The following is a 14,308-nucleotide window of genomic DNA, read 5'->3' as shown; positions in this document are numbered from 1 at the left end:
TTCTCACCGGCTCTAGTGAGCCTTGAACCCCGGCTAACTATCGAGCTAGTGGGTAACAGACGTCTCCGAAAATGTCGGAGCGCTTTTGAAAATATGTGGCGTCTTGATAAACTGAGCAGATATTTGAAGTTTACACAGCTACATTCTCGCCTGAAAATATGTTAAACGTTTATTTTGTGACCCAGAAAGAAAAATAAGAGTAACATTAAAACTAACTAGCTGCCACCACTGTTCAAAGTTGGAAACATTGAACAGTGAATTCTGGGACACAGTTTCTTCTTCTTCGGGGTTTAACGGCAGCTGGCATCCTTGTACATGCTGTGCTGCCATCTTCTGTTTCAGTCCGTTATTACACTCTTAAATCCTACTACTTATTCCTGCGTCTTTTGGGATCTTACAAAGCTTTGACGCGTCGACTATTAAATTAGTCGTCGATGTAATCGTGACTAGTCGACTAATCGTGGCAGCCCTAATGTATACGAGTGCCATCCAGTAAGAGAAAATGTGTCTGTTGGTCTTCACCTTGGCCTCCCCCATTCCTCCTCAACCTAAAATAAGAGATTTTCTAAACACTGAGCGACCACAGTGTCTCCCTTAGTTTACTTTGCGACTGTGTTGGACGGCTCCATGCCGTCTGAGTCTTCTTACAAGCCTGCAGATGTCCTAGACACCTACTATTAATCTGCTTTGTGCAGAAAAGATCCCAAAAATTAGTCAATGAGTACAGTTCACATTGATTCCGGTTAGTCTGATGTCAAACATCTGTGCTCATTTCACCGTTTCTCCTGCAGACGCCCAGGTATATTAAGTGCTACAAACTATGCTTGGCAACTTATGTTAGTGCTTTATTTTTCATTCTGTCACGCCTTCAAGAAAATGTGCCATCGACAATCAAATTACACATGGAAAAGTCCCCTGCATCTATTTTAAAAGTTCAGTGACTGCCCGCATGCTGGTCCCAGCTCTTCCTGTCTTTGCGTTTTTGGATCACAGCTGTTTTGGTGGTCTTTGGTAACTTTTAGCTGCCTCTCCAATTAGTGTTTTGCCTTATGCCTTGACAATAATAACTTTTGTGTACTGCATTCCTGCTCTTGTTCTGATGAGCAGCTGCAAGCTGGAGGGCCGCTGTAACCAGAACTGCAGAGCTGAATCAGGACTACAGTTGCAACCAAGTGCAGTCTTGGCTGAAACTGGTTTCTTGTCCCACTGCATGAGACAAAGAAAAAGAAAGAAAGAAAAAATTCACTGTCACAAAGTGCATGGGTATTAAGGTATTTAAGGGCTAGCTTCTTATACATGTATTACTTAACAACAAATGATGTAAGCGCCAGAAGTTGTGGTTTGAAGTTCACATACACTCATCATCCTGTCATGGTAATTTGGGGTTTTTTCAAGCGGTTTTCCATGGTGGAATAATTGTGCTGCATACATCTTCAATTACTTCAAAACACAAGAGTTGGGGCACAGTGGGTCAAGATTACACATACAGGCTCAAATGAATTCACGCAAATCTTTTCACAGGTGCTGAGGATTGACAAATAAGGCCTATTAAGTTCTCATTAGTCATCATGATTGACTACAACTACTAATTTCTCTTTGCTGCCATAAAAAGGATTTGTTTGACAGGACTCGTTGGATTGACCAATACTCAGGAAAATGTCCAAGAAACTCAGTTTCTCCTTCTTCGATCTGCACTAAGCTTGAGCTATTTGGTCCCAAATGAAAAGACGTATGTGAGTGGTGAAATGTTCAGCCAGAATTATACCAAAAGCTTGTTGATGGCATCAAAAGCATCTGGTTGTGGTACAAATTACTAAGGGACATTTAGCCAAATATTAGTTGGGGGTGTTTGTATGTATTTGAGGCTGTATGTATACTTCTTTTCGTGTGGATTGGATTTATTATGGATTTTCTCTAAACTTGTGCACCCAATTTGTTATTTAAAGTCATTGAAGATATGTTGTACAATCATATCCACCCTAGAAGAAAAACGGCTTGAATTAATCATTAAAAGCCCCAAATTACCATGACATTTATGCCCATGATGAGTGTATGTAAACTTCTGACCACAACTGGAACTCTTGTGGGAAAAACTGCAACTAAACTAGAACGGACTCTGGGTACACATCCCAGCTTAGACTAGGCAAAAGCTTTTAAAGCAGAGTTCACAACACAATACGAAAACCAAATGAGAAATTAAACATGCACGCCTAATCAACTGGGAACACCGCTTCCAAGACTGAAGCTTTCCTGAGTTACAGAGCTCATAAAGAAACAGATATTTATGATTAGAGTGTATTAGACTTCTCATCAAGCCTAATTTGTTTTAGGGTATTTCACAGTTTACATTCTTATAATATGGTAAAACCACCAAAATCAAAGTAGAACCAAAGCAACCCTAAATTGTGACGTTCCCTGACCTGTTTGAACCAAAGAGCCATTTTCGCAACAAATACTAACAAAGAAATCTTTAATTTGACTTGACCTTTAGGTTTGAACTCAATGCTACACCAAAACAAAGCCTTATGAAGGCAAAAAGGATCCTTCATTTAGATGTTGATTTCAGGACTGCGCACGCGTGTGTGTGCACTTACGTAATTCACCTAGGTCACTACCTATAAAAGGAGAGCTCCACAGTGCACTAAAGCTTATCCGTGGAGACCCAGAACGTCGAGGCTGCTTTGTTTGGAAGCCGCCTCTGTTATTTTAAGCAACAAGGGGACTCAAAATGCAGTTGTGAGTCATACTTTAAAAGTCATCTATCAGCACATGTGGACTCACCCAGAATATTTGTTTTGTTAGGTGATTTACAACACCAAAACACTGCATGGTGCCTTTACCTATTTATGGTTATTTCTTGAGTAATGAAGACAAGCGCAGCTACCAGGATCAAAAAAAGCAGTAAGACAGGCCTGCATAAGTGAAAGGAGTAATAGCAGTCGACATAACAATAAAAAAGGGCCAAAGCTCCCAACAGAACAAAACATCTGTTCCCATCACAGCAGCTAAGTCATCTGGTTCAGTATGATTGTCCCTGAAAGGGGATCACATCACATATTTGAGAGCAGCTTGTTAACAAAGACAAAAAGAAAAAAAACACCTTGTTCTTTTGTTTTGTGTCACTGGTGACATTGTGTCTGTCTTGTTCACTATGTAGTTATACCAGTCCTACCAGCTAATTTATGTGGGCAATAATATTTCTGCTCCTCTAGGGCACGCAAACAAACTGAATCATCGGCTTCCAATCACTAGAGTGTTCTCTGACCTTTTGTTGCCCATTGGGAGCTGTTACTGTCTACAAGAGGAAGATCTGTCTCAACACAGGCCAAGTATGTCACTTCCTGGCCGTGCCCCATATCCTTCTTCCTAAAAGCTTTTTCTCAACCCTGGCAAATGTCCAGTGCTCTCTTAAATAGAAGGGATGGGTAGTGAGAAAAACTTTGAATTGTTTCAGGCAGCATCTATTTTGGACTCAAAATATCTTCAAATCATTTCCTCTTGTAAGTCTAAGTACTACATGACAGGGCCATCTTAAAATGTTTACTCCTCTCAAGTAAGGAGTTACTTGAGATTACATAACGTCTGTAAGAAATGCAATATACCACAAATGCAGAAGTTACAACACTTAAACTCACTGGATAAAACAATTATGCTGCCTGCAGTTAAACTGTCAAGTGTTTTACTGGCTGGTATAAGCAGCTCAAATGAGAAAACCCAGTTAATTTTCACCATGTCACTGTTGGTCACTGATGATTTGAGTTACAGGAAATGAACACCTGTTGACATATTCATAAGAACAGCATACACAGAAACTACTCTGAGATAAGGGCCAGACAGAATGCTGCCCTAGAGGCAGATATTGACCTGTAGTCTACCAGACTAGATTTTGTCAGAAATCACATGTCCAAACAAGAGGACAGAGCAGGACTGTGGTCAACACCCTACTCTATGAATAGTAGATTTGTATGGAAAAGGCTTTTAACTGTGTATATATGCAAAAAAAAAATACATCACTGGTAAAGAATGAACCAAAGTGCATGTAAGCACTGTTTAGCAAACATTTAAGGTGTTATGACAGACAGTCAGTCAGCCTTTCACCACAAAGCCCACAGCTCTGTAAGTCATCAACTTAATGAGAGAAGTCACAGGACCAATGAAACATATTGAGCTCGCAACCAAAGACCGATATGAACTCGTGTCCAACCTTTCAGTATTGTTTCAGTTCAGCTTTGCCAGAATTCCCACAAGTCTTCTGTTTTTTCTCATTGAAACCCTAAACACCACAGACATTTACACCTGACAGCCCTAGACTGTGACAGCTCTCAGGTTTCAAATCTGCCAAGTTGTTTTATGGCCATTAGTACACAGGATATACATGTTGTTTTGTATCATCATGAAAACATTTTAGCCACTTCACAAATTCACATAAACAGTAAACCATCAGAGAAATGTTCTTTTCCTAATCGTACAAAATCGGGGGGAGCTGCTGAAGACAGAGCCAGCCAGTTGCTGACACAGTCTCTTCCTGAGGGAAGAGGGTGGAGAGTGGAAACTCTGCTCCACTAAGAAAACCAGGTGCCAGTGGAAAAACAAACTGGCCTTCCATTTTTGAAATAAAGAAGAAAAAAAGGATTTACAGCTGGTGGTGTGCTGAGAAATCCTCAGCCAGCATCAGGAGCCATGAAGGAACAAAACAAAAGATGGAAGTAAAAAAGTGTGCTCTTTAGTGCAGAGGAAGGAAGCATATGCGAGCAACTTCCAAAAGTATTCCTTCCTTTGAGATTTGGCCATCTAATGTGAATCCCCAAATTTTACTGATGAATTCCAGTAAAAGTAAGAAAAGATCAGTGTTTACTGCCTCTGAGGGGGACTGTGACATCACCCATCCAGCCCTCAAGAAAATGTACCCAATTTATGCACGTCTCAGCTCAGTGTGCAAGTCTCTACTGCATTTTGGACTCATGTATGTTGTGCAATGGTTTCTATCGTACTTCCTCTCCACAGGTGCTAACATGAGGGGGGTAGGGTTAAAGCGATACATGCACACATAGAAACAGATTAGAGAGACACGTAATAATATTAAATCCTTAGCCCAGTTAAGTCCAACAAACATCTGTAAAGGAAGCCCTAGGCCTGGTTAGCCCACCAGGAGCTCTGCTGCAGAGTCACAGGTCAAACACCCGAGAGGACAAACTTCCACCTTCACTGCACTTCAAAAGCAGTCAAAAAGTCACTGGCACAAAAACAGTTAGTCCACAAAAATATTCTTACTCAAAGAAGTAATATAGTAATATCAGATCTTACCATTATTGTGTTCTTTTTATGTCCAGAGAAAGCAACATGTCATCCTACCGCTGTCGACAACAGAAAAATGACAGGAAGCACAAGAAGTCCTGTGATTTGTTTGGTATACAATATGTTGCATTGGGTGTGTATGACTACAACCAGGTCATGTGCCTTTCCACTGAAAGCAGACACAGGTCACTAGCCCTAATGCAATAACCCCATGTTTTATACGTATATCGATCCATGCAAGCAATCAAACCAATGTTTTTCAAATGGAAAAAAAATGCACCGTGATGTGGCCTGGGAGGACGGTAGATGGAGGGTGTGTTGCTTTTTTTTTTTTTTAAGCAACCCTCACATAACAATTAACCACATAGTGAGTGTTCAATGTGTGTCTCATTAAAAAGCAATCTTTCAGCACTTAAGGTGGTTTAAGTGCCCTGCCTGCAACAACTGGCAAATTTGAACCACAACTCCAACTGCTCGCATCCCCGTCGCAGCTAATAGAGTCCGCTTCAGAGTTTCAATCTGACAGCAGGGTGTGTTTGTCTATCTTGGCAACGGGGTCTTCAATCACATGACTAAACTATCCCTTTGATCTGTGAGGGAAAAGAGGGAAATGGAGTTAAAGTGACAGAGGAAGGAAAAGCAGCTGTAGACAGAAGAAGAGTACGGAGGGCAGAGGACGATACAAAAAAGGGATTGTGAATGGAGACAAGAGGGTCCAACAGGAAAACGTGTGGGGAAAGAGGACGGGAGATGGGAAGAAAGCTGGAGAAAATGGGCTTTTGTGGGGAAGGGGGGGATGGATGTGATGGCTTTGTGGGGCATGTGTTTCCAGGGTGCCGAGAGGCCTCAGTCTGGTGATATGGGAGTGAGGAGCAGAGGGAGGAGGACAAAATCTGCTACTGCAAAAAAAACAACAGGGTCTGAGACTAATCCATCTCCCCCTCTCCCCCCCCTCTTTCTCACAGAGACACAAAGTCCCTTAAATCCCTTTTACCAGAAGTCCTGCTGACTGGAGCCAGTAGCCCGAAAAGCAGTTGACATAACAACCCTGTGGGTACTCGTGCTGTAGAAATGCACTGACCCGCTTCAGGCAGCACTACTTATGTCACCAGAAAGACAAAGAAAGCGTGCAGCTTCCCCTCCTGGAAATATTTAATTTGGCTACATGTCATTCAAACACAATCAAGCCTCAAAGTTACACTGGACAGCGCGAGTGTGCGTTTTTTTTCTCTATTTACAGACTATGTTTTTGTCCAAGCCTTCCAAGCTTTCCATTTTCCTCCATTCAGAGAAGCTATTAAGCATTGCATATGGGGAAAAACAAACAAGCAAACACACTCACACAAATGCACTGTGCACATGCAACGAGGGGAACACAAGAAAAAAAAGAAAAAAAAAGAAAAGAAGAAGATAGGCGAGGAGAAACGCACACACTGCCTCTCCAACAAAATACTGCAATCATGGAAGCTGCAGCGGTGAGAAGGAAGGGTGGGGTATATGGTACTTTATCTAGCCAGGAGATCGTATACATGCACACACACAAACACACACACACATGCACAGCAGAAGCAAACACCCAGACAGATGTTGGGGGTTTTTTTGTTAAATGGGATACATCTAGCATAGTAGCTGCAATTAAAGCCACAACCCCCAGAGCAGGCACACAGAAAGAATTTTAGTGCTCCAGCAACACTTCCAGCACATCGGTTTTGCCAACTTACGATGGAAAATGTGAAAAGTAAATGACTAAAAGCCGTTTCAATTTTACAAAAACCTCTACTGGGTCAGTTAAGCGAGGGAGAACTGATGTTTGCATCCATTGTTCCTTCTCTTCTGCATGCACTTCCACGATTTATATCAGTAGTTCCTGCTGTGAGGCCACTTTTGATCGAATGCAAATATTGTTGCACAACCAAAACTAAATTCAAAAACTGCCCAGAGGCAGGACATTTGACAAATAAATGGGTTTGCACATGTTAAAGTAGCAACTTCAGTAGCTAAAAATGACATGACCTCAACTACATGAGAATTAATCCACTCTCTCTTTTCAGACAGCTGTTCGATAGCTGTATGTGAAATAAGAGCATGTAACTATCTCTGCTGTTGTTCTTCCTCACAGCTGAGTTGAAGACCCTGACAAACCATAATGAGATTTTTCCGCTTGGCAACAACTTATCAGCATAGAGTTCTTCCACAGAATAGCAGCCTCTGAGATACCGAGAAGAAGAACAAAGAGAAAGAGGACGCAAAATGAGGACTGAGGGGGGGAATTAGTGGGGTGGGATGTCTCATCCTGCCAGTGGGGTTTCTCCCTCTCAGCTCTGTGGTGTCCACTGTGCAGGGCAGACACCATCTGGCCAGCTGGAATGCTACTGAGCAGGGGGTGAGTGGAGGGTTAAAGGGGGTGTAGTATCTTGCAGGGGGATGGGTCATGGCTGAGAGATAGAGTATTAACAGTAGTGGTATTAACCACTTAATGCCAGACAAACTAAAACGTGTCAAGTAAGGAGAAAAAGCAGAAATACGACATTAAACGCTCATGAAAAAAGTGAAGCCCCCCCCTCCGAAGTTTCCAAAAAAATGCTGTTTTGCAGTTCATTCCAAAGTTTATGGCTAATTAAATTTACATAACGTCTACTGCCCCACATATGACATGCATATATGATGAACAAGAGGCCTTATTTGGATTTGCTCTGTAAGCTTGAAATACTTCCATGCAAACTTTGGCTCAGAACAGGAAGTATTGCTGCCTTTAAACACTCCCCCCCAAATATGGTTTACCAATAACTGTGCATGTTTTATTCATGGGTATTTCATGGTAACATCTGCCACTCATATGGGTTTGAAGGCAATAAAAACGCTGGCTGACAAGCACAGAAAAAAAAAAAAAAGCACCGCAGATACACTAACTACCTCACTTATATTTTACTCTGAGGCTTTGTTGTCAGTTGACGGTGGTGTCAGATGAAATTCGGCTCTGACAGCTAAAAAAACAAAGCGAAAGGCAGTACGGAGAAATCCCCTGTGCTCCCTCAACGCATGGAAACTATTACGCGTTTGTGCAAATCAAACGAAACCCTGAAGTATAACCATATGTTTATGTGCCATGCAAATATTAAATTGGTTAAACAGACGTCGTTATTGAAGTTGGTCCCGGTGGTGGTGCTGCTGACCAAATACAGTTTGCATCTTAGCGCTGAAGCTGGAAGCGGTCCACTCTAACTGCTAGCAAGGTTTATAAATATGTCTTAGTGGAGATTAGCCCAAGGATAACCCTCTAGCATCTTCCCAGTGGAGTTCCTATTCCTCACACTGTCACATCCCGTCTGGTTTATATAAATATTTGTACTGCTGAACTTTTTGGCTGTGCAATTGACATCAAATCCTACTGAGAGCTGAGGAAGAAAAGATGGGTCAGCGCAAGAAAGAGGAGAGCAACAGGGCTGAGTGGAATTGTGCCTGACTTTCTCAAGTACACTATAGCTAAAGACTGAGAAATTCTCAGTATACTTAAATTCCACTGACCAGGTGAAACAATATCTACTCTAATAACTGTCTTATTTACACTGCACACGTTCCCAAAACAGCTGAGAGTTATAATCTCTCCGGCATGTCTTGGGTCTGTCCTGTGGCCTCCCCTTATAGGACTTGTCCAGAATATCTCATCCAGAAGGCATCCTAGAGCCCGGACCACTTCAAGTGGCTCATTTCAATGAATCCCAGAACGACCAAACTCCTCACCCTATATTTATGGGAGAACCTAGACCCACTACGGGCCGGGGGAACCTTATTTTAGCCACTCGTATCCACAGTCTCATGCTACCCAAAGCACTTGGACATAGCATCTTATACTCAGTTCTCTCTTCATCACAGCAGACCAGTACAACATCCTCATTACTGCTCCAAGACACTTAAATTCCTCCACTTGGGGGAGCAACTTGTCCCTTGCCCAGAGTGGGTACCCTCCCTTTTACATATAAAACATTAGCACTCAAATTAGATGGCAGAGTCATCTTTTAAACTCTTAGTTTTAGCCTTTTGGATACTGGAACATTGTTTTGTTTTCATTTTATTCCTGAGCCCGAAGTTATTGGTTTCTGACATGGTTAGCCAGCTGTGTCCATGCACTACTGTATGTATGCACACTACAGCCAGAGATACCCATCTATTAGCACTAAGTACCACACAATTAAACGCTAGAATTCCCCTCACCATAACTGAGGGGACTTTTTGGACAGACTGTTACATAAAGTGTGATAAAAACTACCTATATCAGCGAGTACCTGTCAAGTTGATTTAATTTAAGTTAGAATAAAAACCAACAAGTTTGCACAACTGGTGTGAAAGGGCGAATTAGCTACAGAGACCGAAAAACGTTTATATAGTAAATTCAAATTCAAATTTTATATAGGCTGGAAACAAGTTATATTATGTTTAATACAGGAGTCTATGAGGACTGATTGGCTTGTGGGAGTCAGCCTCAAGTGGCCGCCTGAGGAACTGCAGTTGTTCTGCACCATTCAGCCTAATTTTTTCAGCCCTGGAGGTTTGTGCCCATCTGTACATGTACACTTTATCCTGTCAAAGGGGATATTATTGTGAAGTGAGTAAAGCCTTCTTCAGTCATAAGATTGTGATTACAATGTGGCAACAAACTCAAGGAATGTCCATACCTGCCACGCATTGCTTCTGTCACGACCAGACATCTCGGAAATTCCACTAACGTATCAAAACCCTGTCATATGACAATCATCAGGATCCTGGGCTCTCAGTAGTTGTCACTTCACTCGACTCAAAGTTAACAAAAGTTTAATTTGGGACCTTTCCAATTCATAAAGGTCAGGGACATTGTCTTGAAATCACTGAATATGATTGACCACTTTTCTGCTAGTGGTTTCCTGTGTGGGTTTTAAGGTCCCAACGTAGCACTGCACTGGTAGTCTGTTGGTGAGACACATGTCAGCAAGCTGTAGTTGTAGTGACAGTCACCTGGGGGCACTGTCATAAGTATGTGGAATAACCGGTTGTCCCGTTAGCTAAGCCTCTACCACAGAAAAAAAACTAGAAGTGATAGTATGAAAATAGAGATAGCAATAAAATGAAGCCAGGGTTACAAAAACTGTCTAAGTAATTTAACTCTTCTTCCTATTTGTGCTTTGTTGATTTTTGATGTTTTCTTCCACACTTCCTCCTCTTTCCTGATGTCCTTGTTGTTGTTCAAAACAATGCTTCAGTCATTCAGTGTTTTACCACTGTCAGGCTACGTGAGGTTTTCTTTTTGTAGGACCTGCACACATACCGTATTATGCAAAAGCCTTGAGCCACCCCGTCATTCCCTTATATTTTGCTTGGGAAATAAGAAGTAGGTGCAATGATTTATGGAAACATATGCAAACATAAATGGAAATACAGTAGATAAAGCAAAACAGAGTGAATCTGAACTCTTAGACAAGTTTTCCTGTCATTTCTTTCAGTAGTCTTCAGGAACAGTTTGCCAGCATTGTTTAAGGACATTGAAAGTTCTGCTTTGGATGTCGGCTGCCTCCAAAATTACTATTTTATGCATTTTAAACTGTGTCAACTTTGACATTTTTCACAGATTAAATAAAAATTAAAAATAAAAATAAAACATCGATCTTCTTTGAAGTGAAACTAAATACCAAAAGATATAATTTAAAACTCTAAGGTGTTGTGTCTACTCATAGCAGACACAACACTGGTTCATATCTTGAGTTTTGCCTTTTTTATGCTTGAATGATTCACAGCAAACAAGAAAAACAGGAAAACATTTCTCTGAAAACATTTCTGTGAAAGGACTGGACCGAAAATAAGTGAAAAAGCAGTCAATGTCAAGGAGACCTTCAGAAAACCTGGAGAACTATTGCTCAAGATCACTTTAAGAGAATTACAAGACAGAAAGACTCCTCGGAGAACTGAAATACAAAGCAATGTGATTTTAGTCGGTTGTTTCTGTTTTTTTTAATTAATGTGGAAATCTTGGTGTGCTTGTTTTGGTACTTTGCCTTTAGAGTCTTGTTAAAACAGTCATTGCCCAACTGACAGCTCTAATTTAACAGATTTTTTTTTTTTTTTTAAATAAACATCACTTAATTACTTTTGAGCGAAGCAACACTCTATCAGAGGTGCAAACACCAAAAAACAAAAAAACATTTTGACAGTGTTCACAAAAATGCAGAACAAGCCTTAATGACAGGTCTTCAACCCATCTGTCGCTTGCAAACAAGAGGGAAATTTCTCTGATAGCAGAAAAAAAAGAGAACAAGGAAAGAAATGCGCAGCCACCAAGTAGCAGGGCAATGTCCCACGGTATTTGATTCTGCGGGATGATTCCAGGGAACTGGCCCATGGTTAAGAGCCTCGTACACCTTGTTATTGTTTTCTTGTGATGGCAATGATCCAGGAATTGAGTTTTCTAGAAGAAAACAAAACAAGTCTGTGCAGCAAAAGCCCTCATCCACGGCACACTTCTCCACTAGTGCTGAGTAACAAGATCCCTGCAGGGACAATCCGTTACCACCCCAAGACTGACAGGAGGTGTTTGGATGAATGATAATACCTCCCAATGCCACCGCAAAACACTTACTTTTGCTTGACAACAATGGAGTCTCTGTCTCTCTTTGTTTATGGTCTTTGCATGGCTCAAAGAAAAGGCAGGTAATGTGCAGCAGCACTATGCAGATGAGAGAGAGGAACTGTAAATAAAAGCAGGATGTATTGTTTGCTGGTCTCATAAACCCATATTTTATTCACAATAAAAAACAGAAAAAAAAATCACATGTTTAATGTGAGACATTTTTGCTATTTTACAAAAAAAGAAATTTGCTCATTTTGAATTTGATTGCATCAACATGTCTCAAAAAAGTTAGAATTGAGGCAGCAAATGGCTGGACAAGTAATTGGAGCTATAAAGAAAATAGCTAGAGGAACACTTTGCAGCTAATTAGGTTAAATAGCAACAGGCCAGTAAAATCCTATATCAGACATACCTGGTAAACCTGGCAAGACATAGGACTCAAAATCAAAAAGTACCCCCCCCCAAAAAAGTACATTTTATCAATATAAACATTTGATGTGTTTCCTATGTTCTATGGTAAATAAGATATGGGTTCATGGAATTTGAAAAGCATTTTGCTTTTATTTAGATTCTGCTAAGCATTTCAACCTTTTCAGTGTTGGGTTTATTCCCACAGAGAAAGAGGCCCCATTACAACAGCGATTAAGAGCAATGCTTTAACATGTGCCATCCTGTTCTGCGCCTGACACACAGCACATAGTACATCTTATCAAGGCATCAGGGTTTTTTTCCCCTGAGTTGCTCAACACCAGCTGGCTCATGATGGTCCTGGGAAGCCTGTTGTGACACAAGCCACTGAAATGCCTTACAATGGGAAAATTACAGTCAAGCCTCAAACACAGTACCCCTGGGATTCTAAAAAACAAAAAAAAACTTTAGTTCTATTCATAATTTCAGAAAAAAATAACAGCGACTCTTGAAATCATACATCAAACCCTTTTTGACAGATGAAAAACATGTAAACAGAATGTAATCAACTCTAGGGTCACCTTTCCATTAAAAACCAAAAAAAAGGACAACATTTTGAATTTAAATATGCTTCGTGGCATGTGACAAGAACCAGACCCAATCATATAATCAAAAAAAGAAAAACATACTTCAAAGACAATCATACACACCTCCCCAGCAGTCTGCGAGTATTTGCACAGCCATGGTACTCTGACACAGATAAACACGACTCTGGCTCCAAACTATTATGTGCCAGCTGGAGTGACATTACTGTAACAGCAGTGGGCCCTGAAGCCTTTTCATTTTTATCGCTCTCTCTCTGTCTTTTTTTTATCACTTTGTTTTCACAGGTGGTTTTGCAGAACAGGCCTCAAATGTTCACTCACTGCGCCCAGGGTTAGTTCCCCTCTGTGGAGAGTGAGCTCAACAACTCTCTGCTGACTAATTTGCCGAAACCTAAGTAAAAGAGTGAGGGGACGCATAAAACCAGCTAACTTTAACACGCAATTTGACATGTCACACTTGAACTGCCTTATCGGGGGGGGGACCTATAGATGGAAAGGAGCGTTTGGAGTCGTTTTGCTCAATGAATACAGTTAAAGGGAACAAGCCGGTAGTAGGCGTATTCAAGTGCAATATTAACCAGAAAGATTTAAACTGGTGTTATAAAAAGCAACTTTTTACTCACACTGAGTAAAATACGAAGCTAAATATGAAAAAGGCGATGACAGCCGATTTACAATGAGTGTTTCGACCCAATGCATGCATCATATCCTTGTGCGCAACATTTTATTTCCATATACAAAAATGCACGACTATCAGAGATGAGCATTTCCTCAAACAGCCATTAAATGCTTCAAATTGTTCACAGGAAGTACACAGTTTGTGCTAATGTCTTCAAACATCCAGCGTGACAGCACCGGAGTTAGTTACGCCATAACAACACGGTCATTACAAAAAAGGGGGGGAAAAATAACCCCCTAACTTGTAAACATACCTGCGACCAACCGTGGAGGTCTCCTTACGCGCCAGCAAACAACCACATATACGTCGAGATATTAGAGACCCTCTGTGATACAGCTGTTCAAACACTCGCTCTGTTTTGGAAAGTTTGGTGGCAGCACTAACGTTAACCTGAGCACGTAGTTCAAGCCGTCAGATAGCGTTTCACCGGCAAGAGCGAGTCGTGCACGACAGACGGCATGAAAGCAAAGTGAGCAATGAGTCAGCACTTGCCTTCTTCAGAAGACAGATAGGCTCTCCATACCACCCTTCACCGAAACTGAGGGGTCAGCACGGCGGACTCCTGCCTGGTCAGTATGCAGAGAGAGAAAAAGCTGTGATAGCGGCTACTGGAAGCAGGTCGAGTGGCTTCAAACTTAAAATGCTATCTCTTCTCTGATTGGTTGGAACCAAACGGCGGTGCGTTCGCGTCTTTCCAGTAAACGCCCCTTTTCCTAGCTGTAATGT

The 14,308-nt window shown here is 41.3% G+C and overlaps 1 protein-coding gene across 3 annotated transcripts in view; it reads right to left on the bottom strand.

Moving 5' to 3' along the window:
• Positions 1 to 14,061, bottom strand: part of LOC102195589 (supervillin-like) — a 47,832-nt gene extending 33,771 nt beyond the window's left edge. For 2 of the 3 annotated variants that reach the window (XM_005753576.2, XM_005753574.1), the window contains exon 1: positions 13,836 to 14,061. The gene's annotated coding sequence lies outside the window, so the exon portion shown is untranslated. Of the gene's footprint in view, positions 1 to 5,304; positions 5,325 to 13,835 lie in introns of those variants that run through there. The other variant, XM_005753575.1, reaches the window with a different exon arrangement.
• Positions 14,062 to 14,308: the final 247 nt, after the last annotated feature.

This window comes from Pundamilia nyererei, unplaced genomic scaffold, assembly GCF_000239375.1.
Source record: "Pundamilia nyererei isolate P.nyererei 1_Seehausen unplaced genomic scaffold, PunNye1.0 scaffold00440, whole genome shotgun sequence".
In the NCBI taxonomy this organism is placed as follows: Eukaryota; Metazoa; Chordata; class Actinopteri; order Cichliformes; family Cichlidae; genus Pundamilia; species Pundamilia nyererei.
Note: the sequence above shows the minus strand (reverse complement) of the source record. Positions and strands in the feature narration are given on the sequence as shown.